This window comes from Mirounga leonina, unplaced genomic scaffold (assembly GCF_011800145.1).
Source record: "Mirounga leonina isolate KUSES-001 unplaced genomic scaffold, KU_Mleo_1.0 Mir_174, whole genome shotgun sequence".
In the NCBI taxonomy this organism is placed as follows: Eukaryota; Metazoa; Chordata; class Mammalia; order Carnivora; family Phocidae; genus Mirounga; species Mirounga leonina.
This window is the reverse complement of record NW_023270451.1, coordinates 73178157-73193051: the sequence shown is the minus strand read 5'-3', so window position 1 is coordinate 73193051 and position 14895 is coordinate 73178157. Positions and strand designations below refer to the sequence as shown.

General features: G+C 36.3%; 1 protein-coding gene across 8 annotated transcripts in view; it reads left to right on the top strand.

Annotated features, from left to right (window-relative positions):
- The window catches only part of CNOT4 (CCR4-NOT transcription complex subunit 4), a 144968-nt gene that overhangs the window by 36383 nt on the left and 93690 nt on the right, over positions 1-14895 (top strand). The window contains exon 2 of one of the 8 annotated variants that reach the window (XM_035021164.1): positions 10672-10733. The exons of 6 other annotated variants lie outside the window; for them this stretch is intronic. The gene's annotated coding sequence lies outside the window, so the exon portion shown is untranslated. Of the gene's footprint in view, positions 1-10326; positions 10734-14895 lie in introns of those variants that run through there. One more of the 8 variants, XM_035021163.1, reaches the window with a different exon arrangement.

Here is a 14895-nt window from a genome sequence, read left to right as displayed (position 1 = left end):
TCCTGATCTTTGGGGAAAAGCTCTGTTTTTCACTATTAAGGGTGATGTTAGATGTGGATTTTTCATATATGGACTTTATTATGTTGAAGTGTGTTCCCTCTAAACCTACTTTGTTGAGGGTTTTTATCATGAACATCCATCCAATGGATGTTGTACTTTGTCATTCTTTTTCTTCATCTTTTGAAATGATCATATGGTTCTTACCCTTTCTCTTATTGATGTGGTGTATCACATTAATTGATTTGGGAATATTGAACCATCCTTGCAACCCAGGAATAAATCCCACTTGATCATGGTGAATGCTTTTTTAATTTTTTTTAAAGATTTTATTTATTTATTTGATGGAAAGAGAGAGCCAGAGAGCACAAGTGAGGTGGGCGGGGACAGCAGAGGGAGTAGGAGAAGCAGGCTCCCCGCTGAGCAGGGAGCCCAATGTGGGGCTCGATCCCAGGACCCTGGGATCATGACCTGAGCCAAAGGCAGACACTTACCGACTGAACCACCCAGCTACCCAGGTGCCCCAGCGAATGCTTATTTAAAATGCATTTTTGAATTTGGTTTGCCAGTATTTTGTTGAGAATTTTTGCACTTTATCACGGACATTGGCTTGTAATTCTCTTTTTTAGTAGTGTCTTTATTTGGTTTTATTATCTGGGTAATGCTGGCCTCATAGAATGAATTTGTAAGTTTTCCTTCCTTTTCTATTTTTTTGTCCACTGCCCATTTAGATCACTTAGATAGCTAACTCCCCTGGTTAGTTTGGCATACATATTTCTGAGATTTTATACATATACACGAATGAATACATACTCTTTTTTTTTTTTTTTTAAAGATTTTATTTATTTGACAGAGAGAGACACAGCGAGAGAGGGAACACAAGCAAGGGGAGAGGGAGAGGGAGAAGCAGGCTTCCTGCCAAGCAGGGAGCCCAATGCAGGGCTCGATCCCAGGACCCTGAGATCATGGCCTGAGCTGAAGGCAGACGCTTAACAGCTGAGCCACCCAGGCGCCCCAAATGAATACATACTCTTAAAAAAAATAATGTTTAAAATTACAGGTTTTTGTCAGGTAAGTTTTAGGAAGCAATCTGCATTTTCTCTTCTGGTTTTATTACTTACAGGATTCAGCACTCTTGGTACACCTAATGAAGTCCTGTCCTTTTATTTAAAATTACATTAATTTGTTAAAACCAGAGTATCAGCTTAGAAAATAAATCAGATTTATAAAAAATCTGCTTAATAGTTGAGCTGTCTTCCAAATCATCTTCAGTGATTTAGTGGATCAGTAGCAATTTGATGTATAAAGTACACTGTGTATACAAAGAAGTACTCTCTAATTTAGACTCTTTTATTCCAAATTAGTAAGGCTTCAATTTATGTTTGTTATGCCTTGGAAAAAGCTTTTTTGTATATTAACTTCTGTTTAGATTTTTCTAGCCATCATTTTATAACACTAAAAATAAGAGCCATTTATTAACATTAAACAACAAAACATTAGACCTCATTAAATAAAACTTAGAGTTTCTTAAGAATGGTGACAGTTTTAAATTTTAAAATCATAGAATGATGATTATCATTAAATGTTTCCTAAATAGCATTTTATTTCTATTGTTATCATATTATTTGATCCTTTTTTTTTAAGATACTATTTTTAAGTACTCTCTACACCCAATGTGGGGCTCTAACTCATGACCCCAAGATCAAGAGTCACATGTTGCACTGACTGAGCCAGCCAGGTGCTCCTATTATTTGATCCTTTTAAAATAACTGCAGAGGTTTAATGTAATCATTTTGCATTTTTAGAATTTTAGAATCAGGAGAGACCTTAGAGATTTATCTAATACAGACAGACAAAGAAGCCTCAGGTCCATAGAAAGTCCATTTTATTTTACAGACAAAGAAGCCACAGGTCCATAGAAAGTCAATAACTTGACCAACTTCTCAAAACTAGTTATTATAAAAATTGGAACTATAACCTAGATATCCTCTTCTACATTCCTAGTTTTCTGACACTTTCTAATCTTGAGTCTAATTGAAATAGAAAATGTGTTCAATATTTGCATGTTTAAAGGTCTTCATTAGTAAGAAATCTTCCAGAACCTGTAAGGACAAAAGCATTTGTGGGAAGAATCAGTGTTTTTTGTGAGCGAGTGTTAGGTCTTCATTTTAGGGACATGTGGTTGATAATTACCCAGTCTTTCATTATTCAATCTCTTTTCCTTCTTGCCCTCCTTCTTTCTCTTTGAGTGCAGATAGGAAGACTGTAAAGTAGACATGTAATACTGGACAAAAATAGGGAGACTGGATCTAGGGACCTAGGGTAAAACTGGAGTAGGTTAATAGTTTTTTGTAACTTTCTGTGCTGGTTCTGATGTTTCAACCCAGTCACTAGAAACCAAAGGAACCAAAAACAGTAGATTTTTATTTTTATTTATTTTTTTATTTTTGAGGGAGAGAGTGGAGGGGAGGGGAAGGGTGGAGGGAGGAAGAAAGAATATTAAGCAGGCTCCATTCCTAGCGTGGAGCTCAACGTGGGGCTCGATCTTATGACCCTGAGATCATTACCTGAGCCGAGATCATTACCTGAGCTGAAATCAAGAGTCGGATGCTTAGGGGCACCTGGGTGGCACAGTCATTAAGCGTCTGCCTTAGGCTCAGGTCATGATCCTAGAGTCCTGGGATCGAGCCCCACATCGGGCTCCCTGCTCAGCAGGAAGCCTGCTTCTCCCTCTCCTACTCCCCTTGCTTGTGTTCCCTTTCTCGCTGTGTCTTTCTCTGTCAAATAAATAAATAAATAAATCTAAAAAAAAAAGAGAGAGAGAGAGACGCTTAACCAATTGAGCCACCCAGGCTCCCCGAGATACACTTTTTAATATTATCTTTGTTGCATTTCTTCCACCTGTTATTTCTAAAGATTTTCTAGATAAAGCAAACACAGGGTGTGGAATAAGATGGGAACATTTAGGTAATGGTATTTATTCCTGTAACTATGAATCATTCTGTTAGCCACAGTTGCAAGTACGGTGTTTGGTAGCAGTAGCCTTTCAAAGAATATCTTCTGAATATTTTATAAAAGTAGTTGAAGAGTTAAAACATTAGCAAAACCACTTAACTCTGATAAACATTTTGAAATCGTTCATGTTGTTTTGCATACTAGCCTTTATAATTTTAAAAATTAAATTAAAATTTTTTTATCTAGTCAGGATAGGAGTTGGGTAGTCTTATGGGAGTTAAAAGAAGAGTTCATACGAAAAATAAATTTCTTCCTTAAAACTCACTAAGAATCAAACTTATTAGACTATCCAATAAAATATGGTGACTGGCACACACCACCCAGAATTCTAGGGTAACTTCCTATCTTCATGGGTCTTTAGAGAACATAATCTGTGTCAGGGGTCAGCAGATTGTAGCCTGCAGACCAGATCCTGTCCACAGACTGTTTTTGTAAGGTCTATGAGCGAAGAATGGCTTTTACATTTTTTAAAGGTTGTAAAAGTTAAAAAAAGAATATGCAGCATAGATTGTTTATGGCCGTCAAAGCCTAAAATATTTACTGTCTGGCCTTTGAAGAAAAAAATTGTCCATTTCTAATCAGAATCAGATCAAATGGTAAAGGTTCTAAATGGCCACAGAGAACCAAGTCAGCACATTCAGAGTTATAGTAAAAGTAATATAAATGAAGAAAATCAACAGATGGAATGTTTGTTTACAGTATTGTTTACAGTAGGAAGAAAATTTAAGAGTTTTATAACGGGACTAATTAAATAAGTTACAGGACATATGTGTAGAATATTAGGCACTGAAAATCGTCACCCATGATTTATGCAAAGGAAAGCTGTTAATTGCAATAAGCAGGATGCCAGATTCCAGAACAGTGTGTGCAGCATGGTCCTTTTTTTTTTTTTTTTTAAAGATTTTATTTTTAAGTGATTTCTATACCCAGCATGGGGCTCAAACCCACAATCCCAAGATCAAGAATTGCATGCTCCACCGACTGAGACAGCCAGGCACCCCTGAGCCTTTTTGTTTTAAACAAACATAATGTCTGTAGGTGCAGAAAACTTTATACACTAGAATATGGGATTGTTTGTGACTTAAATATTTTTTTTCTAATTGTTGGTTTTTTTGTAATTGCTGATTATTTTATGATGAAGTTAAATAATTGACCTTTTGCTATGGAAAAATTGAACAGAGTTTTAAGTCACGAAGAGAACAGGTAATATATTAATATGTAAAATAGCGTTAGAAGTATGGATACCCTACTGAAATTTAGAAGTCTTTGGACAAATTAAAGAAAATAGAACTGTTAAAATCCTCTTCCAGTTATAGTTTTTTTGTTTGTTTATTTTTGTTAAGTAGGCTCCACACCCAGCATGGAGCCCAGTGCGGGGCTTGAACTCATGACCCTGAGATCAAGACCCGAGCTGAGATCAAGAGTCGGACACTTAACCAACTGGGCCACCCAGGCAACCCTAAAATCTTCTTAATGTATTAGCCTAGACATTCTGTAGGCTTATCATGTGATGTTGGCATTTTGTTGGGCTATTCAAGGAAAATAATACAATTTTAAGGAAATTTCCTCACAATTTGAGGTACCATGTATCATAGAGAACATTTCCTTCCACAAAGCATTAATTGGTGTTGCTTTCAAAGATGGAATTTTCACTTAGACCATGAAGTTTAAATTAAAATGTCGTTTCTTCCTTCCCTTTGTCCCATCATCTTCTTTACTTTTTTTTAAGCCTTCCACAGTATGTTACTGAAGTACAATTGATAGAAAGTAGAATATTGACCTTTTACGTAGTATATATACTTGTCTCCAACACCCAGATCAATATATGGAACATTTTTATCACTCTAGATAGTTTACTTGTGCCCCTTTCCAGTTAGTACCACAGCCTGTCCTAGGAGGTAACCAGTCTGGAATTTTGGTTAGCTTGGCTTATTTAACCTGGGATCGAGCCCCGCATTGGGCTCCCTGCTCCGCGGGAAGCCTGCTTCTCCCTCTCCCACTCCCCCTGCTTGTGTTCCTGCTCTCGCTATCACTCTTTCTGTCAAATAAATAAAATCTTAAAAAATAAAAAAATAAAACTTTATATAATGGACTCATATGTACTTTTTTGTAGTTGACTCCTTGCTCTTTACATAATAATATTTTTGAATTTACTTTTTTTGCTGAGGGAGGAAAGAGACTATTATGAATAATGCTGCTGTTAACCTTTTTTGTGCAAATCTTTTTGTAGGCATATGCACTCATTTCACTTGGGTATATATCTAGGAGAGGAATTTCTGGGTTAATAGGTGTGTGAATAACTTTATTAGAAACTGCTAGCTTCCGAAAGTAGTTGTCCCATTTTACATTCTAATCAAAATGTGGCAGTTCTAGTTGCTTTCTTCCCTCACTAACACTTGGAATTCTTAGGTTTATTGATTGTAGCTATTCTGATGATTGTGTAGTGATGTCTCTATGTAGTTTTAATATGCTTTTCCCTGATGACTAGTAGTGTTAGACGCATTAGGTGCTTATTGGCCATTTGTATAAATTGTATTGTCTTTTATTATTGATTTGTAGTTTTTTTATGTGTTTTGGATATGAATTTTTTGTCAGATATGTTTTGTGAATGTTTTCTTGCAATACGTAGCTTTTTACTTCATTAATGGTGGTGTTTGATGTGCAGAAGGCTTTAATCTTGATGAAGTCCATTTTATCAATTTTTAGTTTTGTACGTATTTTCTTTTATATGCTGAGAAATCTTTTCCCTTGCCCAAAGTCATGAAGATACTCTCCTAAGTATTCTTCTGAAAGCTTTATGTATTTTCTCATTTATTTTATTTTATTATTTTTTTAAGATTTTATTTATTTATTTATTTGAGAGAGAGAGAAACAGCATGAAGGGAAGAGGGTCAAAGGGAGAAGCAGACTCCCCACTGAGCTGGGATCCCGATGTGGGACTCGATCCCGGGACTCCTGGATCATGACCTGAGCTGAAGGCAGTCTCTTAACCAACTGAGCCACCCAGGCGCCCCTCTCATTTATTTTTTATTTATTTTTATTTATTTATTTATTAAAGATTTTATTTATTTATTTGACAGAGAGAGATACAGCGAGAGAGGGAACACAAGCAGGGCGTGTGGGAGAGGGAGAAGCAGGCTTCCTGCTGAGCAGGGCGCCCGATGCTGGGCGCGATCCCAGGACCCTGGGATCATGACCCGAGCCGAAGGCAGACGCTTAACGACTGAGCCACCCAGGCGCCCCTCATTTATTTTTTAAATTGAATTATTTGTCCCTTTATTTTTTCCAGGGGTTCTTCATGTATTTGAGGTATGAGTCTTTGTCAGCAGTACATAATTTGGCACTCACATTTAACTCTGTGATTGATCTGAATTAATTATGTATGTTAGGTAGAGATTCACTTTTTTTCCACATAGATGCTGTGTCCTCACCTCTTTCTCCCTTGAATTTTATTAGTGTCTGTCCAAAAATTAAGTACCAATTAAATGCCAGCATTGTTTTAATTACTGTAATTTTATAGTAAGCTTTGAAACTTGGTTGTGTAAGTTCTCCAGCTTTGTTATTCAAGATTGTTTGAGTATTCCAAGTCCTTTATATTTCCATATAAATTTTAGAATCACCTTATGTATTTCTTTTTTTTTTTTTTTAAAGATTTTATTTATTTATTTGAGACAGAATCAGAGAGACAGAGAGCACATGAGAGGGGGGAGGGTCAGAGGGAGAAGCAGGCTTCCCGCCGAGTAGGGAGCCTGATGCGGAACTCGATCCCGGGACTCCAGGATCATGACCCGAGCCGAAGGCAGTCGCTTAACCAACTGAGCCACCCAGGCGCCCTTATGTATTTCAAGTTAAAAAGCCCAGTGGGATTTGGGTTTGGATTGCATTGAACGTATACATTAATTTGAGGGCAATTGATATCTTAAAAATACCAAGTTTTTCAGTTCATAAACATTGTGTATCTCTCCATTTACCTCTTATATTTCTCTCTGCAAAATTTTGTGATTTAATGTAGATGTACCTCACGTACCTTATTATATTTATTTCTAGGTATTTGATGTTTTATTTGATGCTATTACAAATGGTGCTGTGGCTTTACTTTCTGTCTCCATTGTATATTACTAATACTTAGATATACAGTGGGTTTTTGTATATTACTTTTGTATGCATTGATCTTGCTAAATTCACTTAGTTCTTGTAGCTTTTCCCCCCTTCGGATTTTCGATGTATGAAGTTGTGTCATATGCAAATGAGGACTGGTTTTAGTTCTTTTCCAATTTTTATATCTTTATTTTTCTTGTGTTACCGTACTGACTAGGATGTCTAGTAAAGTGTTGAATAGGTAAGCTGAGAGCCGATAGTCTTGACTTGTTCTTGATTTCAGGGAAGGTGTTTAGTATTTCACCATTAGGTATGATATTAGCTGTGGGCTGTTTATAGGTACTCTTTATCGGATTGGGGAAGATTCCTTTTGTTTCTAATTTGCTGAGAGTTTTTATCATAAATAGATACTAAATTTTGTAAATGCTTTTTCTGCATTTTTTTGAGATGATCAGGATTCTTTTTTATTCTGTTAATGTAGTGGATTCCACTGACTGATTTTTTTTAATCTTGTTAACTTTGCATTCCTGATATAATCACAGTCATGATACTATTTCTTTTAATATATTTGCTGTATTTTGTTAGTTTTTAAAGGATTTTTGTGTCTGTGAGGGTTTAGTTCAGTAATTTTCTTACAGTATTTTTGTCAGGTTTTGCTAACAGAGTAGCTGCCTTATAAAATGCCTTGGGAAGTGTTTCATTTTCCGGCCTTTCGAAAGAGTTTGTCTAAGTTTGGTATTATTATTTTTTTTTAATATTTGGAAAATTCACCCATGAAGCCCTCTGGAAAGGTTTTTAAAAATAAATTACATTAACATTTAGAGAAAAATCAAGATTTTCTATTCTTGGGTTAGTTTTAAAAACTTGTGTTTTTGGGACACCTGCATGGCTCAGTCAGTTAAGCATCTGTCTTCCACCCAGGTCATGATCCCAGGGTCCTGGGATCAAGTCCTGCATCAGGCTCCTTGCTCAGCAGGGAGCTTGTGCGCACTCTTTCTCTCTCTCTCTGCAAATAAATAAATAAATAAATAAAATCTTTACGAAAATAATAAAAAGTTGTGTTTTTACAGAATCTGGACATTTCCTGTTAGTTGTTAAATGTACTGGCATAAAGTTGCTTCTCATGTTCTCATTTATGCTTTTTACTATTTATGATATCTATAATTACCTTTTTTATTATGACACTGGTAATTTGTGTTTGTTTTATAGATTGTCTATTTTGAATTGCTCTTTTTTAAGATTTTATTTGAGAGAGAGAAAGAGAGAGAGAGAGAGCACATGAGAAGGGGGAGGGTCAGAGGGAGAAGCAGACTCCCTGCTGAGCAGGGAGCCCGATGCGGGACTCAATCCCAGGACTCCAGGATCATGACCTGAGCCGAAGGCAGTCGCTTAGCCAACTGAGCCACCCAGGTGCCCCTTGAATTGCACTTTACATATAATATTGCCTGACTTAAAAATTTTATCTAACATTCTCGAATAACGTTAATAGTAATGATAGCGTTCTATATTATTCCTGATTTTAGTGGAAATCTCTTTAATGTCTCATCATTAGGATGTATTGGGGTAGATATCCATTATTGTTATAAGATAGTCTTTTCTTCATAGTTTATTAAGAGATTTTTTTATAAGGACAAGATAATTGGATTTTATTAAATGATATTTTAGCGTTTCTTGAGATCACAGTTTTTTCTTTTGATCTTTTGAGGTGATAAATAGTTTCCTATTATGATGTTCTTGCACTTCTGGGAAAACTCTGCTTAGTTTAATATTGTTGATGTGGTTTTGCTAATATTTAGGATTTTTGTATTTATGTTTTCATGGGAATGATCTGTAGGTGTTGGTATTAAGTTTATGATGTTTTGTCTGTTTTCCTCCTCCTTGTCTCCCTATTTTTCTCTCTCATCCTTCTCTACAATTATTAAGCACCTACAAAGTACAAAGCACTTAATACTTATCCTTGTTCCTTACTGTAAGGCTAATTTATTTATTAAATAGTCTTTGGGAGACATAATCTTATAAATCTAATTTTACTAGTTAAGCAGATCTTTTCACCTAATAGGTTGTAGTCTGGGTTGTTACTCAGAAACGTTTTAAACTAGTTCTTCTGTGGTTCTTTGTTTGATGTAGATTGCTGCTTGGTTAATGTATTCTTTTTTTTTTCATTTAAGATTTTATTTTGCGGGGCGTCTGGGTGGCTCAGTTGGTTAGGCGACTGCCTTCGGCTCAGGTCATGATCCCGGAGTCCTGGGATCGAGTCCCACATTGGGCTCCCGGCTCAGCGGGGAGCCTGCTTCTCCCTCTGACCCTATCCCCTCTCATGCTGTTTCTCTCTCTCTCTCTCTCTCAAATAAATAAATAAATAAAATCTTTAAAAAAAAAAAAAGATTTTATTTTTTTGTTTGACAGAGACAGAGAGAGCACAGATAGGCAGAGGGAGAGGGAGAAGCAGGCTCTCCGTGGAGCAGGGAGCCGGACATGGGGCTTGATCCCAGGACCCTGGGATCATGATCTGAGCCAAAGGCAGCTGCTTAACCGACTGAGCCACCCAGGTGCCCCTGGTTAATGTATTCTTATACATGCCTGTTGCTTTAACACAGGATTACCTCATTTAAAAAATTCCTGTTTTGTGCATTAAAGCTTCTAGAAGCATTGCAGATGTTACAAACAGTTTAACATAATTTGCCTAGTCCCAAAAAATTGGTGAAAAACTGCTGAAGTTATAGCCACTATCAAAGTTTAAACACTTTCACATGTGTAAGTATAGTAACATTGTTTACAGTTATCTACCACATGTTATTATATCTGTATATTGTTAGTACCAACAGTTTGATGCTTAAAACTTTCCTCCCATTAATAGATACACTGTAGTTTTTATAATAACTAATGGTTGCATACTTCATATAGTAAGACTATAGCTATATTGCAAAAAATCCCATTCTCTCCCCTCACTCCAGGGTGGGGAGGGGGATTATAAGTGGATAACTAAATGGTGACTTAATTTTAATGTTGTTTTGTTTTATTTTAAAGATTTTATTTATTTGTCAGAGAGAGCGAGGGAGGGAGCGCACAAGCAGGGGGAGTGGCAGGCAGAGAGAGCAGGCTGAGCGGGGAGCCCAATGTGGGACTCAGATCCCAGGACCTTGGGATCATGACCTGAGCTGAAGGCAGACGCTTAACCGACAAAGCCACCCAGGCGTCCCTTAATTTTAATTTTTTATTTTGGCTATTTGCTCTTTTATTCCCCCTTTCTCCTTCAAACCCTCACCACCATTGTTCATAAAAGCTGTTTTCAGTTAAAACCCAGCTGCTTCCCTTGTAATACCAGTCATTAGTTTACCTTTGGCTGTTCTCCTTTCTTGTTAAAACTTAACTTAGACTCTAATAATTATTTTATCCAACTTCCATGTCTTTATTTTGTTGCTTTTGCATTTTTCATTACTCATATTTTACTTTCTTCATTCCTTTTTGCACCTCCATCTGAATTTCTTCCTCCTATGAAATATGAAACTGCACCCAATTCTGAACTTGTAGGTAATTTTCTCTTTTATTTTTTGTATACAGGTAGTATGATTATTTGGAACTTACTGAGGCTCCCAACATTGAAAGCATTTTCTAAACATTTAGTAAGTGTTGATTAACATCACTCAGAACAGTTTTACTTACTGCTTTAACATGTGTTATTCAGAATGGTCTTGGTTTTATTGTAGCTGTGTATGGAGGTATTTCATGTCAGTATTTCTCAGGTACTGTATTTGTTTCCTGAAATTTATCTAATTGGAAAACAAGGCTGTGTCTACAAATTACTTCAAGTTTTGTGAAATTTTATAGTAAGAGTAATGGAGATGCAGAAATAATTTTTTATATCCTAAAATAGTGCTAGTAGTTTCCTGTTGCATGCTGGAACAACTCATTGGGGTCTGTTAAAGTAAATGCTTGGAGTGGAGAGAAATCATGTGTTTAATATAATACTAAAAAAGATTTCCTTAGGAAGAAGGTTAAGAGAAATAGATTTGGAAGAAGTCCAAGACTTAGACTCATGCTCGGATTTGTGAGGTTTCTCTGTTAGTTTGGAGCAGGGGTCCCTGCTGCTTGTTTTTCTAAGGCCCAAGGGAGGGGTTTTTACATTTTCAAGTGTTTGAAAAAATAATCAAAGGAGTAATATTTTGTGATATGGGAAAATTAAGTGAAATTCAAATTTCAATGTCCATAAATAAGTTTTATGGTAACACAGCCACACTCATTTCTTTATGTATTGTCTGCAGCTGTCTTTGTACTTGAGCAGCAGAGTTGAGTGATTGCAGGTCTGTATGGCCCACAAAGAATAAAATAGTATTCAGCCCTTCACAGAAAGTATTTGCTGACGCCTAGTTTGGAACCTCTTCTCTTTTAGTGAGTGTTAGATTTTTTTAAATGGGCTTTTAGATTCTTTCTTTTTTTCTTTCCTTCTTTCTCTTTCTTCCTTCCTTCCTTTCTTAAAGATTTATTTCTTTATAGAGATGGGGGAGTGGGGCAGAGAATCTCAAACAGACTCCTCGCTGAGCAGGGAGCCCACTTGGGCTGAATCTGACAACCCTGAGATCATGACCTGAGCCAAAATAAGAGTTGGATGCTTGGGCGCCTGGGTGGCTCAGTTGGTTAAGCGACTGCCTTCGGTTCAGGTCATGATCCTGGAGTCCCGGGATCGAGTCCCACGTCGGGCTCCCTGCTCAGCAGGGAGTCTGCCTCTCTCTCTGACCCTCCCCCCTCTCATGCTCTCTCTCTCATTCTCTCTCTCAAATAAATAAATAAAATCTTTAAAAAAAAAAAAGAGTTGGATGCTTAACCAACTGAGCCATGCAGGCACCCCTGGGGCTTTTAGTTTCTAATATGGCAATGGTATGGATAAGTTAGCATATTTTTTATTCCACTGTTAGGTAAATAATATCTTCCATTTCCTCAGAATTTGGGTGCACATATGTTTTTAGTCATTTTTTAATTTTTTAATTTTTATTTTTTAAAGATTTTATTTATTTATTTGACAGAGAGATAGTGAGAGGAGGAACACAAGCAGGGGGAGTGGGAAAGGGAGAAGCAGGCTCCCCACCAAGCAGGGAGCCCGATGTGGGACTCGATCCCAGGACCCTGGGATCACGACCTGAGCTGAAGGCAGACGCTTTAACTACTGAGCCACCCAGGCACCCCTTTAGTCATTTTTTTAAACTATAGGCTTAAATTCCACAATACTATTTGAAATGTATAGTTATTTAAATAGATAATTTGGCTCTAAGAAATGAATATACTTTAAAAAAATATATGTTCTTTATAAATTGCTTCACTTGTTGATCATGGACTTTTTAACTTTTTATTTTAAAGTATGTGTATAGAGTATACCTATATGCGATTTAAAGATTAATAAAACAAGCACATTGGAGTGTGTCCCACCCAGCCAAAAATTGAAAGGATGGACTTCCTCATTAGTCAGTCAGTGCTTGCCATGAAGTAGGAAGACCGAAGTGGTGGCAGGTGAAATAATTTGGGGATGGATGAATTGGAACTGATCTCTTGGTGGAAGAGGAACATGCAGCATGCAACCTGGGATCAGGATTTAAGAGGTGTTAGAATCTAAGCGACTGGGTGACATTTAGATATAAGTAAAGAAGAGGTCCCACTTAACCATGCTAATAAACATTTTTGTTTGTTTGTAATACTGAGAGGATGAAACTGGCTCTTGCACTTCAGTTTAGTATTTTTGCTTGATTTTTTTCTATCTTATCTGTTACTACTGGTATACTATAAACTGATGTACAGACACATCTCTAAAAGGACTAATTTATGTTCAGAGTGACTAGGAGGGTTTTGAATTTTTGATGCTTTGATTCATTTGTTTCAAATAGTTCTCTGGGTCAGTCCTTAAAAACTATAAAATAGGCACACCCTTCTACCAGGTGCTGCCCCCCCAAATAGATCTGGGTTTTTTTGTGGGGTATTTTTGTTTTGTTTTTCTGAATGGAAAATACACTGATATACACAACTCCTTCTATTGACAACCTGTGTAAGTATGGTAGAGAACTAATTAGCACACTAATTAGTCTCTGATTTTATGCAGATTTGATTTTATCTTATTAATAATATTTTCATCAAGCTTAGCCTTTAATTTTTTTAACTCCTCGCTTTCTTCTGAGAGAGCATTAAACTAATAGGAAACATGTTCATGCTGATTCTCTAATTATACATTCAAAAGTTTTTTTGTCTCATCACTTTGTGTCTTTTTGTCAGATGCACTTAATTTTTAATTTAAAATAGTTTTTCCCTTTATAAATGTAAATGTTTATTTTCTAAAAATTGGAAAATAGGAGGAAGAAAAGAAACTGCACATAGTCACCCTGCTATTTTGACATTTTCCCTTTGAATCATTCTTTGTATCCTCCCGCCCCCCCCCCCCCTTGTGGGAACCTATAATTTGCTATACATTTGCCTGTGGCACAGTGTTGAACACAATAGATGTGATCTTTGTACTCAAAGGATTCAAAGTTTATTAACTGTGAAGTTATTTTTAAAAATTAATGTACTATAATAGAAGAAATGCATTAATATAATGTCTTTTTACAAGACTCATACACAAGGCTCGTTTCCAATCCATACCATTTCTTTCATTGTTTCTGTAGATGTAGTCACTATTACCAGCTTATATATAATTTTTTCTATGATTTTTTAATGTAAAAAGGTTGTACAGTACCTGCAGTTAAATTTTTTCATTCAGTGTGTTTGTATATGTAGATCTACCTTAGTCTTTTAAACTGTTGTATTTCTTTTTATTGATTTACTGTAATTTTGTCATTTCCTATTGATGGGCATTTAGGTTTCCCTTTTTTTTTTGCCATTACAAAAAAGTGCTGGAAGTGTTTGTATATGCCTTAGTATGTGTGCAGCTCTTTCTGTGTGGAAGATACAGGGAGGTTGGATTAGTAGATCATAGAGAGTATGTGGTTACCCTTGAAATTTTACTGTTCATATTCCTCTTAAAGTTGGACCTTACGGGAGCTTATCTTACATCGCTCTTCTCCTGACATGTTGTTATTGCTTAATATTTTATTTTATGCTTGTTAAATCCAACAAATTATACTGTTCTGTATAGAAGTACATGATTTAATTGGCATACATTTTTACCATATTCTTTTCTCACTGTCTCTTCTTTATTTTTTTAAAGATTTTATTTATTTATTTGACAGAGAGAGACATAGTGAGAGAGGGAACACAAGCAGGGGGAGTAGGAGAGGGAGAAGCAGGCTTCCCGTGGAGCAGGGAGCCCGATGTGGGGCTCGATCGATCCCAGGACCCTGGGATCACAACCTGAGCCGAAGGCAGACGCTTAACGACTGAGCCACCCAGGCGCCCCTCACTGTCTCTTCTTTAATCTCTGATTGTGAGATCATTTTCCTTCTTCCTGAAGAACATCTTCACAATTTCCTTCAGTGGAGGTCTCTTACTGGTAAACTGTCTCTATTTTTGTTTATTTGTTTTAATTTTTAATTTAGCCTTCTTTTAACAATTATTTTTAGCTCTTTATCATGGAAATTTGTGAGCATACGTGAAAGTAGACCAATAATGTGATGAAACCCAGTTATTTCTATCCCATAGTTTCTGTAGTTACATTTTACCATTCTACTTTCATCTCTTCCCCATTCTGTGTCTCCTTTCCTGCTGAAATATTATATCATGAAGTCTGTAAATACTTCAGTGTATCTCCTATAGAAGAGCTTTAAAAAAGGTTAAAAAAAAAAAAGACAGCAGGAAGGGAAAAATGAA